Genomic DNA, 26,916 nt, shown 5'->3' on the forward strand with positions numbered 1-26,916 from the left:
GACTCTTCTTAGCTAAGATGTTCTTAACTGTGCTCTTGAGTCTTAAGATCGCTCTTAACTGGGAAACACGGCCAAAATCTTTGGAAAATTTAAGAAGGTCCGCAAGACACCGGCATTCAGTCTGGCAAGGAACTGTGGATGGCTGGTGATGGAGAGCTTGTTTAAGTTTAAGTTTAAGTTTATTTACTTTATTAATCCCCCTGAGGGGAAATTCAATGTTTTCACTCTTGCTTGTCAATTACACACAGGTCCGAAAGACACACATGCGCAAACAGGACCTATACATGCACAAAGTGGAGTGATGTCAGAGTGAGGGGGCTGCCCTTTGGTCAGGCGCCCCGAGCAGTTGGGGGGTTCGGTGCCTTGCTCAAGGGCACCTCGGCAGTGCCCAGGAGGTGAACTGGCACCTCTCCAGGCACCAGTCCACGCTCCATATTTTGGTCCGGACGGGGACTCGAACAGGCGACCCTCCGGTTCCCAACCCAAGTCCCTATGGACTGAGCTACTGCCGCTCCGTAGCAGACAGTATGTAAAGCACTGGCATCCTGTGATTCAGAAAGATCCTGTAGTTATATTGTAACCATGTCCCACACATGGTAACGTAAGCTCTCTGGTTCTGTGATCATGCATTCACAGTTCACAGTTAGCTTCTGCCTGCTCTGGGCCTTTAGTTTACACAGAAATTTCCATTCAGCCTGCCTCTGCAAGAGTTTTTCTTCTCTATACTCTGGTTCATAAAGGTCTCCTCTTGTCTCCACAGTGAACAGCACTTCGTCATAGCTGTCAAAATCACTTAATTTTACTTTCTAGTGTTTGTCCTGACTTCCATAAACCACTGACAGTCTGACCTGAACAGCAAACCTGCGGAGGAATGCAGTGGGTGGTAGTGGGAGCACAGTGCCAAAGATAAGGGCTGTCTGATGGTGAGGTAATATGATGAAAAAATCCTGAATACAGCGTCCACTTAGACTGATAATGATTTCTTTTGGTGGGCCTTTTTTATTCATCCATTCATTTTCAACTGCTTATCCCGTTAGGGTTCACAGGGGGGCTGGAGCCTATCCCAGTTGACATTGGGCGAGAGGCAGGGTACACCCTGGACAGATCGCCAGGCTATCGCAGGGCTGACACATAGAGACAGACAACCATTCACACTCACTTTCACACCTACAGACAATTGAGAGTCACCAGTTAACCTATCCTCCATGTCTTTGGACTGTGGGAGGAAGCCGGAGTGCCCGGAGAAAACCCACACTGACACAGGAAGAACATGCAAACTCCGCATAGATGAGCTCCCCCACCCTGGGTTCAGACCAGGAACCTTCTTGCTATGAGGCAACAATCCTAATCACTGCACCACCATGCCACCAGGCCTTTTATAATATGACTTAAATACGTTTTGATGTCAATGCCCGTCCACAACAATGTATTGCCAAGCTTCCCTGGTGGGACTGCTGCTTGTTATTCCAAACTGGGGGTGCGCCGAGCACCATCTACTGAAGGTAATACACTGACAATAGATATTTACTTCATACAGCCCCACTTTAAAAATCCCGAACTATCCCTTTAACCTTAAAGGGAAACTAATGTTTTTTTCAACCTGGGCCCTATTTTCCGATCTACTTTTGTCTAAATGAGTGATAGGATGTTCAATATTTGACATTTCTCCAGTACGAAGCTAGGACTGACCTGCCTGCAGCCCGTAAATAATAGGGCACTCAGACAGCGTCAAACAACGTCAAAATACGTCCACTAAAAGTGCATTTTTTCCACACAGATAGGCTCAGATTGTTAGTATAATTGTCCAACAACATAACGGAAATGAACGTCTGTGTTTACCTTTAGCTGGATTCGGACATGTTCCTCTGCCTGTTGCAATTTTAGTATACGTGCTACCGAAGTAACACTGCTCCCTCTCTCCTCGTCTGCTCGTCAATTTCAATGCGCGCTGCATGCATGTACTTCCGTGTACTCCGTGTTATTATTATGTTATTAACTATTGCAAGCTATACAGTTAATATAGTGAAGATGTTAATAAACAGTTGCTAATGTTAGCACACATCCAGCAGCTAATCAGACATTTATTCTACCAAGATGATTACTTATGACATTATTTAGTGATGTTTGGATAGATCTTCACCACTCCAGCCAATACAAGTCAGAAGTTTTAAAATGAGCTTTTCCATGTAATTGATTAACAATTTCTATATTTTCTGGGTTTTCTTCATGTTTGCAGTTGAGGTCTGTGCTGCACCTGACTTAAGGAGACCTGATTTTTTAAGCAGAATGATGTCTTAGGGATTGTTTTCAATGGGAGTTTCATGTATTTCTAGAGGATGTCATTCTGTCAGAAATGGGTTTTGAGCAGACTTTTTCTGTCCAACAGCATCTCATTAAGTCTAAATAAGAATAGACTGCGATGGGACCATCAGTCAGTCTGCAGCCTCTTCATCTCTCACGTTGGTACCTCGCAGGATGTCAATATCCACCCTGTTTTTTCCTCTCTCTATCTCTCTTTGAAGGTTTTAGGGTAATTTCAATATTTTCATCACACCTTCCGGTTAAATTTTCTAAGAAATCTCAAATCTTTAAAATTTTAACATTATCATTCCCATCCACTTCCATCTGCTCATCATGCTCTCCCTCTCTCTCTCTCTCTCTCTGTCTCTCTCTCCCACTTATTGATGAGCTTTATTGTTGTTTTAATGGCATTGTGGACTCTGCAGTGCAGCTAGACTGGACTGGATGGATTAAACTTGAAAACAGGTAATGAGTTTCTGGCTGGCCGACCCAATTCTCCCAAATTAACAATATCATCAGGAAGGCACTTGTCTCCATCTTAGAGCTGTGTTATGCAGGTATTAAAGGGCCAGTGTGTAAAATGGGTTGAAAACAGTGACATCAGTGGTCAAATTCTAGATTGAAGGGCTCACTCGCTCACCCCTCCCGTCGGGTAAATGACGGTGGCCTCGTAGGGACAAAAAGCCTTGCGCACGACTTTTTCAGGAGTAGGTCTATCTAGCGACGAGGTGAATGTTTATTTAGAAATCTAAGCCATGTTACGATATTGTAATGAATCCCTCACGAGCAGGAGACCAGAGGAGCGTTCAGGAAAAAGGCCCATTAGACTCCGTCCCAAACTCTGACTCTTACAGCGTAACAGCCACACTTCATAACTTTACACACATACTCGTTTACAATACAGAGTGGGGACCCCCCTCCCCTCTCTGCTCAATCTCCAGCCCGCACACTGACTGACAGCGTAGCCTGTAAACAGAGCTCAGCTGTTTATTTAGCCTAGCGATATCTCCAGACTATAGCAGCTGCAATGGACGACTTTGAACGCGATTTTGAAGAGTTTCTTGTAGCGGACACAGACCCAGAGCCATACCTGTTTGAGCTGGAGCATACAGATGAGGAACTCCATGTGTTTGATGCTGAGCGGGTGAGAAGAGAGGCTGAATGCACAGAATGGGATTCGGTGCTACTGCTGCCATCGTTGGGGAGACATATCATCAGGAGGAAAAGCGACGCAGAGAGTGCATCACAAGGAGTGAAGTTGCGTCTTCTTTTCCTCGCAGATGACGGTTCGGGTTCATTCTCTCCTGTTGCGTGGTAAGTGTGGTCCATTCGCAAACTTTATAACTAAAAAAACTTTTCACTACTCTCTATCGACGAACTACTAACACTCTCTGCTGTTTCCTCCTCCTTCTTCCTTCCTTCCTTCCGCTGTCTTCGTTGGTTCATTTATACACACAAAACGCGTTCTCTGGCTGGCTGGATTGTCCGCTCGGGCTGCCTTACATACATGGCAGCGCAAGATGGCGACCTCTCTAAAGCAAGGCCCTTGCTATATATATATATAGATATATATATATAAAAGCATAATTATAAGGCTACAAAAACCAAACGAATTTTATTTTATAGTGATCATACACTTGTATAAACATATTAATGGGTAGAATATTCAGATTCAGATTCAGATTGACAATAAACCATGCCAAATATTACACACTGGCCCTTTAATGTGAAAATGTTCCTCTCCTTTCAGTGTTAATCACCAGGTGGAGCTGCAATAGCAAAGAGTCACCCTCTAATTGATACACCGCTGACAAAAAAATCTATATCTAAAACAGGAAATGACACATAAAAATCTGGAAAAACATGTTTTACAAGCGCCTTTCGCTTTTTGTGGAAAACACCCTCTGCCTCGTTCATGCCTTTGTATAAAGCCTTAAAGCATCAGACGGGTAGGGAGCCTGCCATCTGCAGCTCAATATCGTAAGTATGAGTGATGAGACCCTACATGACCAAACCATTTTCTGCCAAAGTCAGTTCTGGTTATTTCCCATTTGATATTTAACTAGAAAAGTGCAGATCTCCTCCAGGTGGCTGATGGAGCTGATTACGGCCACTCTAAACAATTCCAGCAGATGTGCAGCCTTGCGTCCCAGACACTAAGAAAAGTAGGCTACAAGCCTCGTCTATTTTTGACAAAACAGCAACATATTGCACAGAGCAGATCGAGTTCTTCTCTCTACAGGCACTGCATTTGAAATATAAATACCATCTCATTGTAAAGTTTAATGTATTACCCCCCAATAACCCCAATAAGAATCAATGCGTTTTATGTGATAAACTTAAGCAGTTTCTTTCATTTTGGTTAATGATGATTTGTATTATATTTTGGTCAACAAAAGAATGATTTTATGTTTGACATGTTCATTTATCACTTTTTATTATCATTTTAACAACTAATGACATCACTGAATAATCAATAATAGTATAATAGGCTACCTAACAGGTTAGATTTTATTACAAGGAAGCTATAAATATCATAGTAAGTCTGCTCATCTCTACACAACAAATGCAGTAATGTTAGCTAGCTAACATTACAGTACTAACATTACAGTTAGCTAACTAGTACCTACATCGTAGTTAGCTAACACTAGCTAGCTTAGTTAGCTAGTGTTAGCTAACTATAAAGTAGGCTAATTTGATGACAATAATACTATACTTTATCACACAAAAGTCATGGATCTGGAAAATAAGTTCATATTTTATAACGTCATATGTATTCCAAGATATAAAACAAATATAATACTTAGATGTATGTTGTTGTATAAAAATCCTCCTGGGTGGTGAGCATAGATATATATACATAGATGCCGCAACCTGGCTTGTGGGCTGCGTCAAGACCGCTGCCATCTTGCCTCTAGGTGCTCTGACCGGTTCAGACCCGTGTCAGACTCGGCAAAAATGCCACATTTTTGCTCTGCATTTGGGTGTACGAACGAGAGAAGTGTTAAAACCAAGCAGAAGGGAATAACATTCCACAGGCAAGAAGTTGTTTTACAATATTTTACTGTTACGAACATGTTTAATGAGATATATATCTCAAAAAGTGATCCTTCTTTTAAGCTAATCAAGTAAAGTAACTGTCCTGATCTGGTCCTAATGCCAAATTAAGCTAACACTATGTTACACAACCTAAAGGAAAAAGGTTAATCTTTATATAATATTACTTATAAAATTATGATGCTTTGTCAAACAGCTATGTCGGTGTATGTGTTATTCCAAATTGTCAACTATCTGTTTCATGGCACCAACGTGACATAACGCAGTATAACGTTAGTAACTTGTGGCCTGAATTAACTACAAATTATGTGGAACTGCGTTTTTCTGACACACTTATTTTGTGTGTAGTTTCCCAAAAAACACAGATAGGAGACGGGCATGGGTAGCAGCAGTGAGGAGAAAGGACTTTGTCCCGAGTGACTCCTCAGTCATCTGCAGCTGTCAGTTCAGACCTGAGGACTTCAACAGGACTGGGCAGACTCCTAAAAATAATACTAGCTACTGTACATTGTATTTTTTGTAAATATGACTTAATAATGTAAACAGTTCTGTGTCCAGGCTCCCATGAGCACTGTGGTGTTATACATATGAGATTAAAGCAAAATGTTGTGTAAACATGCAGCTCTAAGTCATTTATTCTCACTTGTACAAAACCAACATTTGTTAATTAGAATGTGTAACTACACTGCAGCTCAGCACAACCCTGCTGATACACTATTTTTTGCACATTGTGTGACTTAAAATGTGAATAAACATTTATAATCAAAATTAATAATTAAATGACATCATGGTGGGCATCGTACATCTAGTAAGAAAAAATAATATTTATTACATGGGGAAAGTTTAGTTTAAATGTGTTGTAGTACTATTACTGTTACTTTATCTACATAAGATCAAATATTTTGGTATGAAAAGCTGCATTTTTTATTTAACCAAGTATCCTGTATCATAACTACATGTCTGACGATTGTAACAAACCAAACCGCATGAAAATCGGTTGAGAATTCAGTGAGTAATGATGATTTTAATCATAAATAGTCCCCTGCCTCAATAGACATACATGCATTAGGCAGCGCGGCTCCACCTGGGCAAGATGGCGATAATTAGATTTTGCCTAGTCAAAACTCTAATTACAGATATCTGTAATTCAGATAGTAAGATTCAAACTATTTTTGCCATTCATGTGTATGGGATTTGTCATTATAGATATCTACAATGTAGATGCGGATATCTACAATTGTTATTTCGGATATCTGCAACTGAATTGTAGATATCTGTAATTCCGCTTTGAGATATCTACAATTTAATTTTGACTAGTCATAATTCAAGTTCAAGATATCTTTAATTATCATCAATTGAAGATATCTACATGGTCCTTTCTAGATATCTTGAATTGAGTTTCAGATAGTCAGAATGACATTGTAGATATCTTGAATTTGAATTATGACTAGTCAAAATGACGTTGTAGATATCCGCAACTGAATTATGACTAGTCAAAATGACGTTGTAGATATCCGCAACTGAATAGTCAAAATGACGTTATAGATATCCGCAACTGAATTATGACTAGTCAAAATGACGTTGTAGATATCTACAACTGAATTATGACTAGTCAAAATGACGTTGTAGATATCTCAAACTGGAATTACAGATAGTCATAATGTAATTGTAGATATGTATAATGACAAACCCCATACACATGAATGGCAAAAATAGTTTGAATCTTACTAGTCAAAACTGAATTACAGATATCTGTAACTGTAGTTTTGACTAGTCAGAATGACGTTATAGATATCTGTAATTCAGTTTTGACTAGTCAGAATGACGTTATAGATATCTGTAATTCAGTTTTGACTAGTCAGAATGACGTTATAGATATTTGTCATTCAGTTTTGACTAGTCAGAATGACGTTACAGATATCTTAAATTAAAATTCATACTAGTCACAGTTAGTCACATTACTACTAGTCAAAATGACGTTATAGATATCTATAATGGTAATTCGGGATAGTCGGACTTAGTGATTAAATGTTAAAACGGCTTGCCATATGTCATTGCTTCACCAGCTCTCGCTATATTTCCTCTTTACCACTGATGCAGAGGATCTTGCACACTTTGTTGATAATCCACAAAACAGGGTTGCACAACAGTTTTAGCACAAAAAAGAACAGGCTGTAGTGTTAAGAGAAGAGTAAGGGTGTAGTGGTGCAGGAGCTAGTGCTCTACAGGGACATTGCTCCACTTTTATTTCCTCCAAGTGAGGAAATACAATACTTGCAGCTTGCATAAAGCAGTTGAAATTCATAAGCAATTGAAGATCTAATTATCGATAAAGCATGTGTCATGCAAGAAAGACAATCAAAACAAATGGAATGGTTAGAGTTGTCATACTCACATTTGAAGGGATAGTGCACCCAAAATTGAAAATTCAGCCATTATCTACTCACCCATATCCCGAGGGAGGCTCAGGTGAAGTTTTAGGCCTCTAGTTTCACAGACCAGGCGAGGCGGAGGCACAGCGCACCTGTGCTTCGCCAACTGGATGTGGCCAGGCGGATTTTGCAAGTTTGGCACACCGTACGCCTGGCGCAGTCCCTCCTAACTGCGCAAGTCGGAGAGAGGGAGGAGAGAAGGCATGCAGTGGGTTTTACACACATCACACCAATCAAATGAGCCCTTCTCCTCGCCCTTAAATGCGCCACGCAGAGGCGTAATGAGAGTTTACTCAATTCGCCATGGCAGAAGAGAGCAGCGGCGTCAGACGGCCAAACTTCTCCCAGGAGGAAACTGATGTCTTGGTCCGGGAGGTCCAAGCTCGCTCCACGGGCTGATGATGCAAAGGTAGCCTGGGAGGAGGTCACCACAATTGTAAATCAATGTTGCATTTCTCTCGTGCGTGCGCGCTCTCTCTTTCTCTCTCGCAGTCTCACTGTTTCTTTTCTTTTGACTTTTCTAAGATGACAGATGCTGAATATATACTCCCTATCTGATGCTGTGGCTGTTTGTGGTTGGCTGAGAGGGATGTGAACTCATTAGTTTGCAGCTGTGTTAATCAAATCAGGTTGGGTTTCCATTACGTGTGCCAAACGTGCCAAACGTGCCATACGGTGCCAATCCCCTTTGATCTGACATCAGATGTGACCGAATAGTCGATATAGAGATACATTTATGTGCTGATTGCAGATAGTTGCATTGAATAGTGGTTTTTGTGGGTATTTATTGCATTGTTAATGTGCCTGACCAGTGGCGGCTGCTGGTCTTTCAAGGAGGGGAAGCTCATTTTCGGCCTACATCATAAAATGTGTCCGTTTATTTATACGTAAATTCTACCCTCTGGGGCTGCTGCGCGAGGCTAGTGTGACCGCCTGTGAGTGCTTTGGGACGGTGGAGGGGCTCACAGCAGCACCCGCTGCTCATTAAGGAAAAGTAACTGCAGAGCAACAGAAGTCAGAGTCTCCAAACACAAGTACAGTCTCCAATAACACCAGAAAAAGATGCTAGATTTGTCACTAGTCGTTTTTAACAAAGAAAAAGTCACTAAGAGGATTGTAAAAGTCTCCAGATCAACTCAGAACAACGGAATTAAACTTGAAAAATGCTCTGGTGGTTTATATTTCAAGATCGCTGATTCGCTCATTTCGCTGTCAATCAAAAAGGGATTCAGCCTCAGACAGATCATCCAATCATCATGCAGAAGCCCAGCGTCCAGGCCAGCTGAGGCCAGCCCACTGCCCCATAGACCCCCAGAGACGCTGAGCGTCCGATGGGTGGGACAAAACCGAGCATTTATCCAATGACTGTGTAGTTTCGCTGCAGTGGAACAACCCACTCTATGCTTCCCCATTGAAGTCTTTGGACGCTGAGCTTCCACTGTTTGATGCACTGTGACGCTACAGGAATGAATGAGAAGAAAGTCGCGTCAGTGACCTGTGATAAGTAGCTGATTCTGAACAAAAGTTGAACGCGTTCTAGCGCATATTTAGTCAATGAAATGTAAACACAACAGTACATATTTGACCACTTATTTTTTGACATTTTAGGGGAAGCTGAGCTTCCCTTGCAGTCTTAGAGCAATCGCCACTGTGCCTGACATTCTGGAAACCTGCCTGTGAGGTTTTGGTGACGTGTGTTCACTGTCTGCCGGTCAGCCAAACTTCCACTTTCACCGGCTGCGCTCCGCCTGCGCTGACAGTAGACCTGGTTTCAGCTGGCAAGCTTTTAGCGCACCTTCGGCGAAGCCTTTTGGCACGAAACTGTCACTGCGCCAAGCTGGATCTGTCGACACCTCCCCCTGCTGCGCCGCCACACCCATCTCAGCGCACCTCAGTCTGCCAAACTACCAAACTGAGCGCGCCTCGGGTTGTGCTGCTCGAAACTAGCTCTGCGCGGGGTTCGCCACCCTGTGCCACGCCGGGAAACTAGAGCCCTTAGAGTCCTCATAACACTTGCGGAGATCCCAGGGGAGAGTGGGTAGCAGCACAACTCCACCTAATGCAGGCTGACGGCACCCCAGAATAAAACGTCCAAAAAACACATTGAATTGAAACCACAAAATATCTCCATACTGCTCGTACAGGCTACAATGAGGCTAAAAACAGAGTTCAAATGACGTTTTTCCAAACAACTTTTTATGTCAGGGCTTCAGGACACTTGGATCACTACGGATGAGCAGTATGGAGATATTTTGTGGTTTCAATTATGTGTTTTTTTGGACGTTTGAATCTGGGGCGTTGTAAAACTGCATTAGGTGGAGTTGTGCTGCTACCCCCTCTCCCCTTGGATCTCCACAAGTGTTGTGAGGACTCTAAAACTTCACCTGAGCCTCCCTCGGCATATGGATGAGTAGATAATAGCTGAATTTTCATTTTTGGGTGCACTATCCCTTTAAGCCATCACAATGTCCACTCATGCATTGAGTAACACAAGAAAACATTCCCCCTTAAAAGCTGATGATAGCTGCTGCCAGAAGCATTTCAGCAACACGATGATTTCCTCAGTCTATAGCTGCTAACTGTTAACTAGTAAAGATGATTTCCTTTTCAATCAATCAATCAATCAATCAATTTTATTTATAAAGCCCAATATCACAAATCACAATTTGCCTCACAGGGCTTTACAGCATACGACATCCCTCTGTCCTTATGACCCTCGCAGTGGATAAGGAAAAACTCCCCAAAAAAAACCCTTTAATGGGGAAAAACCCCTTTAACGGGGAAAATTAGTTATAGTTGACTAATGTATGTAAACTTGCCACCGTAGGAACAGTGGTTACAGTCCACTGTGGTCCAAGCAAGAGTGCCAATCAACAGACTGTAATGTTTCTAGCTCCACCTTTAGTACTGGATCAGTGTGTTAGGTACCACAACAAAAGGGTGATAAAAAATCAGGACGACATTGAATGGTTTTATTGGTACCATCCACAACTTTTAACAATGGAAATGCAAAAATAACCATTCTAATGTGTATCAAACTGAACTGAACCAGACTGCTTGGTGGAAACGAGGCTTTACAGTCATAATGGTTAACAGTTATTTCATATTATGCCTAACTTCAGTGGATCATAACATATCAGATACTGAATTAATCTACAGATGCTCCAGTTCAAAATGAGACCAAACTTTTGACCAAAATAAGCTTATGCCTTGCAAAGATAATAAATTCTATAAACATGAATATTTGATGAAAAAAAAGTGCTAAATGTCCATTTAGAGCTCTGTGTAAGACATGGCAGACATAATGAACAGAAACAGATCAGATAACATGGGCTTTTGCTGGTCAGCTGTAGTTGTTAGGTTGTCCTGTCCTCTTTGCACTGTAGCATAGAAACAATGATGAATAATACTGAACACTTTTAAGTAAAGTCATGAGCTGTCTTAACTGAAGTAGAATTATATACAATCAAAATATCACAATAGTCACCGCAATTGCTGCAGGCTTAAATAAGAACACAAAAATGACTTTTCTTTTCCTTCTCACTGACCAATCGATAGGTTGGAAAGAAATTATCCTTGGCTGAGGACAACCTTAGATTTTACCTCATGCTTTTTGGCCATTTCTCATCAAAATATTGATAATACTTACACAAAGAGCATGAAGGAATCACAGAGGCACAGGGACCAAAAGGGGCATGACTCAATTGTGTTTCTTTGCTTCTGATCGTGATCCGAGTCATTTTGTCAGGACTGGGTTTCAATAGCTGCTTTGTTTGACAAAATACGTGACAAAAAAGTAACAGTCCTCCCATTGTCAGCTAGGCCTGAAGATGAAAAACATCACCAGCAAGAGACTGTATATCTTACTATCTTACTATATCTTATCTTACTATATAACGATGAAAACTCTGTGTGTGTGTGGGTGTGTCTGTTCCACGTTTTTCTCCTCACTGACTTGGTCAATCCATGTGAAATTTGGCACAGTGGTAGAGGGTCATGGGAGGATGCAAATGAAGCAATATTACATCAACTGGCCAAAAGGGGGGCGCTATAGCAACTGACTGAAATTGCAAACTTTGAATGGGCATATCTCATGCCCCGTATGTCGTAGAGACATGAAACTTTGCACAGAGATGCCTCTCCTCATGAGGAACAAATGTGCCTCAAGAACCCATAACTTCTGGTTATGTTGATTTTCCACCATTTTGAATTTTTTGAAAAACACTTAAAATCAATCTCTTCCTAGGAAGTTTGACCGATCTGCATGAAACTCGGTGAACATAATCTAGGGACCAATATCTAAAGTTCCCTCTTGGCAAAAGTTGGAAAACTTACTAAAACTGAGCTTCTATAAGGCAATGAATATTGCGGAGGGCGTGGCTCATCACATAAAGGTGTATAACATCTCAAGGGTTTCACCGATCACCACGCAACTTTGTAGGCATATGACCACACATAATCTGAGGGGACCCCTCCATTATTGACCCCATCAAACAAAATGGGGGCGCTAGAGAGCTAATTTCTTATCTAGGCCTAATTGCCATATCAATTTTTACTAAACTTGTTAGATATGTAGAACAGGACGCCTCAAGGTGACTGGAGAAATTTAATTCTAATTGGCAACTGGGTGGCGCTATAACAACAGAAAAATGCTTAAAAATGGCTAAAATGTGACCGATCGCTGTGGCTCCCCCTGTGGCTGAATGTTTGGGGGGGGGTTTTTTTTCAGATTTTTGGTATGACTCAGTCATGGTATGGTATGCTGTACATAATCACGGAAACGGTCAGTGTGTCATTCTGCCAGTCAGTCAGTCATTCTACCAGTGCGCCACTTTTAAGTCAATACAACATTAGTCTCGCCACTAGACAATCAGAGATCTCCGCCTTCTGACAGTCTGGGGACACTCCTTTCTAAAGTGTGTTTAACACACCGGAGAAAACGGCCGGCAACAAAGCAACGCCTCTTGCAATTTTGAAAAGGACACGCCTTCTCGGAAATGTGCGCTCCCCCTTTTCTCGTCCACAAGGAAACAAACACACAGAGAGCTTGAAAATGGATGCCGAGAGATTTAACTCTGTTTTATCAAACGTGTGCTCAGTCCACAAGATTGTGGAAATGAAGGATTTACAGCCACTTTGTTTAAAACTTTTAATGCAGTCAGACTATGTTTATGAGCACAAGAGCACAGCGAGCCCCCAAAGGACCGCCCTGCGGATTTACTATTGGTTCTGCAATGTAGGGAGTTTTTTTAAACTTTAGTTAAGCAAAGCATCTAAAGACTGACTTGTGAGTCTAATACAACATACAAAGACTTTAACTATCTGCCTTTCAACGTGCTACCTCAACTACAAATGTAGTTTTAACCCACTAACTATCCCACTATTGGCAATGGTACTACTGTACTTTCAATAAAGCAGTCATACTATCAAATTCACAAAAACTCTGTCTGAATACATTGCTCTTCTTAATGGGTTCAGTTGACTATTTAATCTGCAATTTCCTATGACCTGTACCCAAACACACACCATGTGAAACTGTACGTGGGCAGCTGTGCACTCAATGGGTATGGACTAGTTATTATTATATATCTTTAAAATTACATTTGTTAGTGGCCTAAATAAACGTTTGTAAACACTTATTGTCTACAAGCTGGTGTCTGGACTCAGCCACAAATAGTTTGTTAGAGAAGGTAAAATACTCTTAACACCACTCTTTGACCCTCAGACTGTTCAGTCTTCTCAGTCCGTTCCTTTTTTCAGATCATCAAATACTGACAATGTGTCATGCCCTCGGTATATGATATCAACGCCAAGGGCACCTTTTAGCATCTTTTTTAGATGCACCAGGTTTTCACCTGACTTCAATATAAACCCATTTGGGGCAATACGTCATGCTAAGGCAACTGATGTTGTAGAGTAACGAAGTCCATGTAGAGTGAGAAAGAGGGGAGGTGGAAGGGACAAACATAATAGACTTTCACCCAGGTTATCACAGTTCATGTCCCATGTGAAACCAACAGTCTGTGTTGTTTTAATGTAATGTTACATAATTTACATACTGACGTCACCCACATGACATAATTACATAACGTTGCATAGCAAACTTTTTTTTATCCCAAAACATGATCTTTATCTTAAACCTAACAAAGTAGTTTCGTTGCCTAAACCAAAACACGACCAACATTAACCCTGTGTTACAATGTGTTTTAGCTGTGCATCACAGAGACAGGTAAGGATGCCCTGTGCATCGCTATCAGGTGCCAGGGGTCACAACAGCTTGAGAATGAGAACAGGTTGGTCAATTCTAGTTATAAACTATCTAGCTGATTGTATCCCCAGCATGACCATAGGTGAGGGTGGGAACATAGACTGGTAAATCCAGAGCTTCACTTTCAGGCTGCAGATGCAGTAGTGCACTCTTACGGCCCGTCCAAATCAAAAATGATAACCATAACAACAATAATGTGAGCATCGAAACTGTTGAACGATAGTGTTCTGTAAACAGTGGCACCAAGCATGCCTTGCACGCTCCAGCTGTGTCAGAAGCTGAGGAAAATGGATATCAATGATCTATTACTGCTGTACATTGCTCAGAGCCACAAGAGGTTCATTCTCTTCAAAGAAGGCAAGATGGTTGTCATTAGGCCACCTGAGCTAATGCTAGATAGCCTCCCAGCTAGTGCTAGCTATTCATAATCATCTCAGCGGGTGAGCGCAGGTGTCTTTGCAAAGACTGTTTGTTTAATCAAACTGGTGCGTTATTCTGAAACTTTAAGATGAGTCTGTCTGCAGTGTCATCGTCATGTTGGCGATAATATCATTCATCACCGTTGTTGTTCAGGCTGTTCTCATGGACTGTGTGTATGTTGTCTTATGGAAAGTAATACACCCAAATTTCTATGTACCCCACTTAATCATGAGACAGCATTTCGTGCATAGGCCGACGATCACGTGACCAAAGTGCTGATGGGAATAAACAAGGAAGATTTCACAAGTGGCCTGGTAAGGAGGCAGGTTGGGGTGGTGGATGAGTCACAAAACACAGACTTTACCCCAGAACTTTTCCCAGGAGACTATTGTTTGGAGCCATGTAAACTTTGTATGAACTTTGAGTCATTGTAAGGTACACCCTGACCATGATTCTTTTCCTAAACAAAATCACAGTAACTTTCCTTGCCTAAATCTAACCTCCATAACAACATGTAAATTACATAACTTTACATTAAGGATGCAACGTCATTCGTTGGACACTTACTCATGGGATATCACACAAACTGTTGTGTGTGCATTTTCATAGGATATCATACACATCGTTATCTGAGGATACGTTGTGTCGTTCCACTTGAGTTGGAATGATTTATAATTATCATTCTTGGAGTGGACGGTCCTTTCGTCTTGTTGGTTATTTTCTTGTAGTTAGAGGAGTGGGCACCCATCACGTGCATGTCCAGAGGCCAAATATCTCAAAGTCTGTCTGTTACCACAAGGAAAACAACATTGTCCATTTTCTTTGAGAGCAAGTGATGAAAATAAATTTGAAAAAAATCTAAATCTATCATCTTAGTTGTGATATAGTGAAAACAAAAGTAATGACTTATTTTCTGCTTGACTGGCAACTAATAATAGCACTCGAACTGGAATTTGTTAAAGCTCTTTTCTTTGAGAATAGTAGCGATATTATTGTAATGTGATAACTCTCAGCACACTTGCTACATCGTGCAGGAAGGGTAGACGCATCGCAAGGGAGCTGGTATACAGGTTGTGTTTTCATGATGGGTCCATATGTGTTTTCCTGGGACATCAACCCATCACTCAGTTCCTCTCCTTGGAGCCTACCCCGTCCTCCTCTTCCTCCCTCCCCCTCATTCCTCTTTCCAGGCCATATGTGTCTATATTTGATGTGTGACTGTGTGTGTGTGTGTGTGTGTACAGATCAACACAGCTGTGCTTTCTCGCACATATGAATGTGTGTGTTTATGTGTGGGTGTCCATATTTGGAAGAGGTCTTAATCAGATTGTGTGGCTGAGTGAAATATGAAGAGCTGGGTGATTTCATTAAGGCGGTGGAGTGATGGAGCTCATCACAGCTCACCGACACCTCGGATTTCTCTTTATTTATCCTCAACATTAATCCAACAAAACAATTCACCTAAGAGCCTCTCTATCTTTCACACTCTCCCACCTCCTCCTCCTCGGCTCTGTATTTCATTTTACTATGCCATGTGAAAAGCTAAAGTATATGGTTTATGTCTCAGCGTGCTTTGTTCTAGTGTGTATGCAATCAAAACAGAGAGGGAAGCAAAATGGGGAGCAGATAATGTATATAACCGGTTTATTTACTTGCTCTCACTTGCATCATTTCCCGTCTCAAAATCAAACTCTGCACAGTAGGAGGCATGGCGAGGTCTGACATCACAAGAACCAAACAGACAGACAGAAAGATGAAAAAAATGAGCAGCAGGGTGGAGGATTTTACAGACAGACAGACAGACAGACAGCAGTGTCCACAGAGATAGCTCCAACAATAGATGACAACAGTAATTTGTGTTTTCAGCAGCAGAGTTTATTTCAATGGTCCACACCAAAACCTCTGCAACAGCTCAGCTTGGCCTAAAGCCTGTATTCACATGCAAACACAGCTTTTGTTGTGGACAAAGTAAAGACATGCCCTGCTGTAAAGCAGTACATGTCTGGAAATCAGATCTTCCATGTAATTCCACATTTAATTTCAGCGTATCCTCACAGTTTGTATGATTTCCTATGAAAATGCACACACAACTGTTTGTATGATATCCCACAAATTTGCACCCCAAGAAGGATTTTACCTTCTTGACATGAAGTTATGTTATTAACATTAAATTACAGAGGTTAGGTTTAGAAAAAGAAACCTTAAAATGATTCAGCTTCAGCTTCAGCTTCAAAAATTACAAGAGTTCATTAGTGAAGATTATCATGCTGGACAAAAGATGTAAGTGCCATAAACTGTTTGCCCCAGAGCTTTTTTTTCTAAAGTAATTTCAAAATCCAGTGAAAAGATGCCACTGGTGTTTTGTCTTGGGAACCACAGTGATGTTCACTTCCATGTTGGTCTACAACTAAATGTCATCCCTCCAGCACTCTGTATTACTGTGTGTGCCTCAGCTTCAATTACACACAATTTTGTTTTCTGTCCTTTTTTCTGTATTGTCTAAGGAGTGCACATCAATGATCAATGCCAGAAAATTTAGTCAATTTAAGTGACTTTGAGTGTTTTTTCCTGTCCAATCTTATGACATATGCACACGGAGTAGTAATGCATAGTGCCAAATAAGTGAGGAGGTTAGCCTGTTAAATGTGTCGCCAGAATTGTGAAATATTTTGTTAAAAGGTGTACGATCCCGTATGCATTCACTCTATCTGTTGTACAGTTAGCATGATACCAATGCTAGCTAGCTAAACTTGCTGTTGAAATGTATAAATAGAGCTGTATTACATTAATCCATCTGTAAGATAATTTGTTTCCATGCATATGGTCTGTCCAAAATCTGCTGCAGATTTTTTTTTTTTTCAATGTACTTGGGGAAGGAAGGAAGGAAGGAAGGAAGGAAGGAAGAGAAGGAAGGAAGGAGAAATTTTGCAAACACATCAGAGATAACAGAGGTTCTCATAGAAATGAATGGACTTTGGCTGACTCGCATACAAACACAGACCTATGTGGAAACAAACTGTTATAGTATGCGTAGCTAACACGATGCCCACAAGTAGGGTACATTCTCAAAATAACTGCGGTCAAGCCAGCCATCACTCACGTCTGTGTTCAAAACACAGACGCTACAACTGTAGTGCACCCATATATTCATGGTAAGTGTATTCAAATGGCTCAGATCAAGCTGACAGGGAGAGCTAGCAACAGACTTGGCAATGTGACTATATTTAGTTTTCCAAACAGTAACAAAAGGTAAATAATGCCGCGGTTCGGAAAACCCCCCCAAAAAGAACGGCCCTCGCAAGACTGGCCCACTGGGAATCAATTGCCAGTCTATGCCTGCTTTTCATTCATTTATTCCATTAATTGATTTTAGAATGAACAGAAATGTTAAAGTTGCAGGCCATGAAAGCAAAACAATAAGCTGATGATAAAACACTCCTCTGTAGAGCCATGGTGAAATGCAGAGTAAGTGATTATTCTGTGTGGGTTTGACACTTCAAGTGACAACTGTTACATTGCACAAAGATCCATACTTCATTTAAAGATATTGGTTGGTGCAGCTTTAACATCGGTGTTTGGTCAATTTTGGTCAATACTTTCAACCATGACTCAGTATCTCAAAAAGTATATTATTTTACACATGATCACGTTATATCAAAATCTCATGGGCAGATTCACATTCAAAGAAATACACACTAATGGGAATATTTAAATGGAACATTCATAGCTTTTATTAAATTTGCCCAATTGCCACTGAGGCCAGTGACACTTTAGACTAAATGTAAATAACAATAAATAAGTACATAAAAGTTTTATTACTGTGGGTTTAAAGCAGAGATAGATCCTGTGCGCTGAAAAAAAAAAAATGAAATCTATGACTTTAAAAATAAAAAAAATTAATTTGTATCTTTACATGAATATATCTGGCTATAAAGTTAATCTTTATTTATTCAAAACCCAAGATGCTGTAGAACACTTACCTGGTTTTATTTATCATGTGCCAATATAATGGAGAAGTGGGAGGAGTCGGTCTGCACAATATGCCGGCGGTTGGTACCAACCAGGTCGGGAAACACCACAAACCTTTTCAGTCACCTGAGACGGCACCATCCCAGTGACCCCACAGAGAGTCTTGACTATGCGGCCTCAAGTTGCCCCGACTCCACACACACAGCCTAGCAAGACCCCTTCATCTGCTGTTAGCGTCACTAGCTTAGCAAAACAGCAGTCTATCCAGTCGTGTTTTGCAGCCATTACCCCATATTAGAAGCATTAAAAGCGGTAAGTTTATATACAATGTTTCAATAAGTTAAAGCTTTTATTTGACATTGCTTCTCGTTCTTTGAGTTTACATATGGCTAAAGGGGAAAAAAACAACCGTAAATGGACAGCATGATTAGTGTTGTGTTCAAGGTCCCTCCAAAAAACGGGAGAAAAAATAGGCCGAATATTCAATTTTTTTTTTTCACAATCGAATCCCGTGCCATCAAACAAAGCTTTGAAGCTTCGAATTTTTTGGGTCAGCCCTAAATCCCACATGCAAGGGGCTAGCCATAAGGTTCTTGTTTTCAGCAAGGTGGCCTTGAATAGCTGATGTTGAGCTGCGTTACTTGTTATGACCTAAGGTGTATTTTAATAAACCTGCCTTTGGTTTAATTTATTCTTCCAAGCTTTATTCCTTCTCATCTTATCTGAGTTCTGTTGTATATTTGTGCTCCATAGATTTAATTGCAAACTACAGCTGTTTAGTAAATTAAAGATGCGTTGCTGCTGACGATAGCTTGAAGTGGCGATGAGGTCTGAAGGTTTTTTGGAAGGTCTTAAAAAGTCTTAAAAAGGTATTGAAATTAACCTCAGGATTCCTGCATATACCCTGTAAAAACATTTTGTTCTCAGTATTGGAAAAGCATATTATTTAGTGTTTTATTTTATTACATTTTTATTGTTAAGTTTCAGTGAATCTCTTGTTTCTTCAAGCTCCAATCAGGATGCTCCCCGAACTGGCAGAATCAGCAAAAACTACATATCGTGATAAAACTCGAGATCAGTCAATATGAAAAAATATATTGTGATAACATTTTTTGCCGTATCGCCCAGCCCTACTTGGTAGTATTTTCAAGAATCTATCAACAACCTAAAATTGACTAAAATATCAAGATGGAGCTAACTCGGTAAGCTGCCCCCCACCTTTTCCACACACTCCAGGTAAGGATTAGTTTTGAATAATTAGCACTTAATTTTGAGATCTGAGTAGTCCAAAATACAGTGTACATGTAAAACTGAGGTTAGTACAAAGACAAGAAATGGTAGAAAGTGCCTGCCTATCTCTCCCTAAAATGAAAATTAAATTGAGAATTTGGACAGTTAATACTGTAACCATTATTTTGTGTCATCTCTGATTTTGTGCAATTACGATTCAGTGTCATATAAGGTATGCACAATATTGGACTTTTGGATTGGATTTCTGATATGCCGATATATAAGAACTTATTTGGCCAATAAGTAATACCGATCTCAATATTTCCACTTATTTCCCCATCTGATTTTAGTGATCATTAAAGGTAGGGTCTGGAGGATTTTCCAGTTGCTGTTTGTAAACACACATTCAAATTTGGCCCCTCCTATCAGGCTCAGCTCTCCCGGGTGTACGGAGCCCAGAGGTACGGAAAAAGGCTTCACAGAAGAGGTTCAGGCAAGGCTTGCGCTGGTGCACGCTCGGACATGCTCGGACACGCTCGGGCACGGCACCTGCGTTCTCTCATTGGCTGGGGAAATCTCCGCCCAGAAGCGGTCCGAGCTCACAAAAACATCAAAATACAGTTAAAGGGCAGGAGCGCTGCAAACAGAGTCACCACCACACATGAGTAGAAGCCCATAGGTGATGATTAAGCAGGATTTCATTTGTATATGTCTATATTTTGTTTTGTTTGAAAATCCTCCAGATCCTACCTTTAAGTCTCTTCAGTAAAGGAATTAACATCATATTATGCATTCATACTGATCATGATGGCCCGCCAGCAGATGAGACATGAAATAGAGTGCTTTTCAATGTATGTAATGTTTGTTCATTGTGCAAAGTAAGAAAAAAAGGTTGTTGGCAGATAGTTCATTTTAAAGCCAATATTGGCCGATACCAATGACCTTTTTAACATAACAAATAAACACCACTTTCATGATTTTTTGAAGCCTAAATGCAATCGCCAGAAGTAAAAAGCTAAAGCTGGGCTACAAACTTCATGAGTGGGATATCTAACGACATATTTTATGTGGTAGAATAAAACATTAAAGTCTCTTAAGCTTGTGTTAACCACTGATTTTATTACAGGCATCTAAGCAAAAACACAAAAAAAAAAAACATTGACTTTGAGACGAGGGAAACATGAATGCTAAAATGCTAACTCAGTCCAGGTTTTAGGACTTATTTCTGGAGCACTCTATTGCATTTTGGGATTTAGTTAATGCTAGGGACAGTAGGCTTCATCTTTTGTTTCATTTTTAATGGCACAATGTACACTCAGATAAAATGGGAAGGTAAATATAGTGCATCGGGTCAGTCTACAGTCTTTGTGCTAGCTAAATTAAGCTAAGCTAAAAATATCCTGGACCTACCCCTACACTGGATACATAAAGACATCACTGATATACACTTTTTCATCAGACTAAACAATTATTCCTCTATACTTCTTCATCGAAATAAATGTATGGTATCTGTTATATATCTACAGCATATGACAGTATGGGACCTTTAAATTGAATGTGTTGCATACAAATATGGCCAAGCCTCCAACGCCTTTTGTCATGTAACTGATTTCACCTGAAGGCTGAAACCAAAATTTGACGGAATACAAAAGTAGAATGTAATTAAGCATTTTGCACCTATTAAGAATCACCAATGCAGTGAAATGCAGTGTTTGGAGTTTTTCATTGCACATCTGATTTAGTTTTCACCCCCTCAGAGAAAAGCAAGTCCACCCAGCTAGCAAATTAAGCAACGTGTAGCCGTCTTGCCTCTTGCCTGATCCAAGAATAGCCCGGGGCCCCCTTCCTCTTCCACACCTGAACTAACTTGGTTGAACAGCCTGAGGAAAATTATGGTAAATATTGTGAAAGTCTGCTTTGAATAAATGATCTTCAGCTTTCCATGTAGGCCTTACGTTTTAAAAAGATTGGAAAACCTACAGCCTCCATGAAAGTTCCCAGTTCTTTTAGATTTTTGCATTCTGTCCACTCCTGACATGTCATTTCTTTTTCTTACCTGGACTGTGAAGTGGCATCATCGTCTCAGAGTTGTTTTGATGTGAGCGTAAGAGGCCTGGCCAACAGGGAAACCAGCAGGACGACAGACAAGAGAAGAGAGAAGCTCAGCAAGAGACAAGACTGAGGGACAAAGTGTGTGTGTGTGTGTGTGTGTGTGTGTGTGTAAGAGAGGGAGAGCAAGAGAGATAGAAAGAGAAAAAAAACGAAATAGAGAAACACTATCAAAGCATGAACCAACACAGAAAAAGGGTTAATGATCAGCTCCCGTTGTTCAATCCTGTCATATATCCAAACCCCTCTGTGGGTACTTGTATAATTGTGTGTGTGTGTGTGTGTGTGTGTGTGTGTGTGCGCTCATGCTTGCGTCATCAGTCAAGATTGAGATGATGGAGTAAAGGCAGTGTAAACACAGAGATGGCAACTGGAGCTTAGCTGTGTTCTCAGCTCTCTCTATCCACAAACACACACACCAAAAATCTATTCACACATATACACAAATACAGCTACACGTTTACACACACGCACACACCAAGGCATTTGGATTCCATTAAAAGTCTTTGTCTCTGATCAATAATTTAATAACCTGAAAGGATGAAGGACTCATCATAATCAATACCGCCTTTTTGAGTGTGTGTGTGTTTGTGTGTGTGTATGTCTGTGTCTGTGTATATAGCGTGGGAGCTGAGAATACAGTTAAACTCCCCGTAAATGCATTCTTCCTATGCATATGTGTAGCATATGTGTGCATACAGTGAGCGTATTGTGTGTTCTCAACGAGGAAATAACCAACAGCATTCAGACTTTGACATCTAGCCTCTGCTTTGTTTAGTGTTACTCTGCAAACACACACACACACACACACACACACACACACACACAGAGTCCCATCAAAGTGAATACTGGGTCTGGTCCCAGCTGTATGGACTTTATACTACTTCAGAAATCTTTTGTTTGAGTCAGTTTTTTTGTCTTGCATTGTCACTGAGTCTCTGCTGTCACTGGTGTTAATGCTGCTATTAGACTGGAATCCACATGATTTCATGCATTCTTTATAATGTCTAAATATTGGGGTTCTCTGTACAGGAACTTTTAATTTCAGCTTTCATTTTCTCTTGCATTCTGTGTTCTTAATAAGGTGTGCTCACAGTGTTGTGTGCTGTTGCCCTGCTAGCAGCAGGCCAAACCCAGCCGACACCAGACGCCCCTTGTTCCTGCCTTTATACACTCTGGTCTTGGTTGGGACTTGGTCTTGGTTTAGGTGGTCTTGACTCCAACATAGACATCTGCCGCTGCTATTGAGAATGAGCCAGCCAGACCTAAAGCTAATTTAAAACACGTCATCATTGTAATTTGGAATAATTGACAACTCATCCAGAATCTGTTGATTGAATTCAACTCTTAAAGGGATAGTGCACCCAAAAATGAAAATTCACCCATTATCTACTCACCCATATGCCATTTGAGGCTCAGATGAAGTTTTAGAGTCCTCACAACACTTGCAGAGATCCAAGGGGAGAGTGGGTAGCAGCACAACTTCACCTAATGGAGGCTTACGGTGCCCCAGAATAAAACGTCCAAAAAACACATAATTGAAACCACAAAATATCTCCATACTGCTCGTCTGTAGTGATCCAAGTGTCCTGAAGCCCTGACACAAAAAGTTGTTTGAAAAGACATCATTTGAACCCTGTTTTTAGTCTCATTGTAGCCTGTAGCTCTAACTGCCTCTCTGTGCACCGCGCTCACATGTGCGCGCTTGCGCAAGACCGTGAGACATGGGTTCATGTGTGTTCATGTGCTTTCGCTGGTCTCGCGTGCAAGCATTTTTGGGTGCACTATCCCTTTTATGTCTTAACGGGTTTCTACAAAGTGCGAAGTTGCGCACGTGATCAGATGTTCCTTCTGCACCTTAAGAGTTGTTGTTAACTTCTCTTTTGCCTTTTATCAAACACAACAATGCAAATGGCCCTATGTGCAGCCAGTGTTTGTTTTGTCGATTCTAAAGTCCATGGACTGCACAAAAGTCCAGCTGTCATTGTTCATGTCGCCTTGCGTTCTTCATGAATACCTCTAGTCACCAAACATGGAGAAAATGAAATGGACTTTTCTCTATCAATAAACTATAATTCAGTAAGCACTTTCAAATTCACAGATGAACCTTGTATTTTGGGGGGTAAAGAACATTACAACTGCTCCCCAAGTTTTTAAATAAAAGGTGAAAAAAAGTCGCTACCATGGATGGGTAGAAAAAGAAGTGAGCAACACTGACAGAAATGTCAACTACAACGGGCAATCCCTGGATAAGTATACATCACAGTAGATAAATAAGTAAATGACAGTCAGTGCCTTCAGTAGTGCTAACCTCAATGTCTGACAGTGTCAGAGCAGTCACCTTTAGTTAGAATAAAGTCCTGTGCTCCTGTCATGCTGGTGTATGAATGAGACTGTGGTGTGTACAGTGTGGCCCTCTTGATGCTCGGCGGTTGTGGCTTGGTGTCCGTGTTGTCAGTGTGGGTGTTTGTCTGTGTAGAGGTATGCGTGTCCATGTTAATACCTTTGTCAGTGTTGTTTGTGCTTCTTCATTGTCATTCTGGCGAGAGTTAAGTACTTTTAATTATGCTGCAGCATCCCTCGCTCTCTAACACCACTCCCTGTTTCTTTGTCTTTTTTCCCTTTTTGCTCATTTGATTCCCCTTTTTTTCCTGATTCTCATTTCTCTCTCTCTCTCTCTCTCTCTCTCTCTCTCTCTCTCTCTCTCTCTCTCTCTGTCAGCATCTTCCTCCCTTTCTTCATTTACAATCTCCCACACACTCCCTCTTTCTCAAATTCCATTTCAGTGTCTTGCTTTGGCAGGACATGCTGAGCTAGTGCCAAGGCAATAATGAGAACTGTCAAGCAGCGACAAATGAACAGGTGAGAGAGACGCAGGGAAAAAGAAAGAGGGAGAGACGAAGAGACAGAGGGAGAGAGAGAGACATGAATATGAAGTACTGGCACTGCTGTGACTACTGACAGTCCACTCACGCATGCATGGACACACAAGTACACTCCCATCCCGCTCTCTGAGCACACATTGCAGGGCTCCACCGATACAGGTGGGTTTTCACGGCCGATACGCACATGGATATTTTTACAATGATGCTGGCCAATACCGAGTTTTTTGTCCATTATTTTACCACTTAGATGTAAAACATCCTCAAGGAATTGTCTTTTTAGATAGGTGTCTCTTTATGGACTCAGGTATGGACAGATCAGTCGTATTCGCACTGTGTTTCAGAATGAATAAAATACTTGGACGTCGCTTCAGGTCAGTTGTAACTCAATTCAAAAATGCAACCCTGTCTCCTAAAACTTAGGTTTGTATACTACTAATTTGCAACAGCAAATACAAATTTGAAAGAAATGTATTGCTGTTTGGATAACTGCTCTACATTTATCACCGTAATGAAGACACATTTTTAACTAATGTGTCTGCAAAGTTACAAGTTTCATAGTGAGCACATCTGCTGTTTTTTCCCTAAAATATCTCTTCATGGCATCTCAAAGCACTTGGTTTTGAACTGGTAAAGATTGTCATCATGGTTAAAGGGGCAGTTCAACACTTTAAAAAGAATGCAATTTGACAAGAGCTAGCATGAGCCAATTAGCTTAACTCAAAAACTGGAAACAGCTTAACAGACAGCTTCACTGACTCTATCTACAGGTAAGACCTAATCTACCTACCAACAACTTAAAAACTCACTAATTAACATGATTTTTGGTCCAGGTTGGAAAGTGTTCTAGTTCTTGACAACAACGATTAACTTGGTAATAGGTGGCCGAGGAACAGCTTACCTTTATTTATACATAGGATATAACTGAACTGTGTTCTGTCAGAATAAAATGAGGCTTCAGCTACAAAGGTCCCACTCATTTCCAAACAAAGTGAAGAATTAAGGGTTGCATAAACCACGAGTAAAATCACTACAGCTATAACAAAACACATTCAATCATGATCTGATTTGATTGTTGATTACATAACTACTAGGGTTGAGCCGAATACTCAAGTATGAAACAAGTATTAACTACAGATAATGTACCTTTTTTCAAGTACAAGTATCATCCAAATAAATTGTGTCAATATCCGTACTTGTGATGAAAGAAAATCCTCATCTGGGTAGCTGTGTTCAGTCCCTTACTCTTCTGATCAAAAATTATCTGAAGCTCAATCCTGAGATAGTTCTGTAAATAGTTTTCTAAAAAATAATAAATACAGCAACTTTCAATCACCCATATCAATATCTGGCTTAAAGGACAACTTCGGTATTTTTCAACCTGGGCTCTATTTCCCCATGTGTATGTGTGCGTATGATTCATGGGTACCACTTGTTCTAAAATTGGTTCAGTATTGAGCCGCGAAACGAGCTAAAACGGTAATGGGGGCAAATGTGTCCCGTATAAAAGTGCTTTCTCCAGTGCCAGTGCTATCTCTGTAAATAGCATATGGTAGCGGCCCTGGGGCAGTGGTGAGTGTGAATGAGTGGAGTCAGCTGTCAGTCAGTGTTGCAGCAGAAAGGCGGAAGGTGTCCCCGCTCGGTATTGTAAATGAGTATGTGTGTGTGAAGTGTGTGTTTTTTCGTCACTGACTGGTTCAGATTGCCAGTGTTATCTCTGTAAATAGCATGCTAACTTAGCCTTTCCCTTACCTCTGGGCTGTGTGATGTCACGAGCTTTGCTCCACTGTGTCTGTAGCTCTCTCTACTCGTGGGACAGCTGTTTTCTTGAGGAAGAGGTGTTTCGGGATTGGATGTCTTCTCTTCTTCGGCTGGCAGTAGTCATCTTAGGAGAAGTGAGCACTGCAGACCCGATGGTCTGCAAGGCGCAGTGTCTGGACAGGAATGTTAGCATCCATTTGTAGCACAACTAGCCACAAATTCAGCATCTTGCCGTCCGACAAAGGCAGCCTATGAAAGCTGTACGGGGTGCTGCGCGACATCCTGTTCTTGCGTTCGGGAAAAAGGCCCGTTTATATGAGCACTCCAAAAACTCCGGTAACACTCCAGGGGGTAGCACGTAAAAGACTCTGTCCTTTGACTCTTCTAGCGTAACACACACTTCACACACACATACTCATTTACATTACCAAGCGGGAACTTCCGCCTTTCTGCTCCAACACTGACTGACAGCTGACTCCACTCATTC

Source organism: Epinephelus lanceolatus, chromosome 7 (assembly GCF_041903045.1).
Source record: "Epinephelus lanceolatus isolate andai-2023 chromosome 7, ASM4190304v1, whole genome shotgun sequence".
Classification (NCBI taxonomy): domain Eukaryota; kingdom Metazoa; phylum Chordata; class Actinopteri; order Perciformes; family Serranidae; genus Epinephelus; species Epinephelus lanceolatus.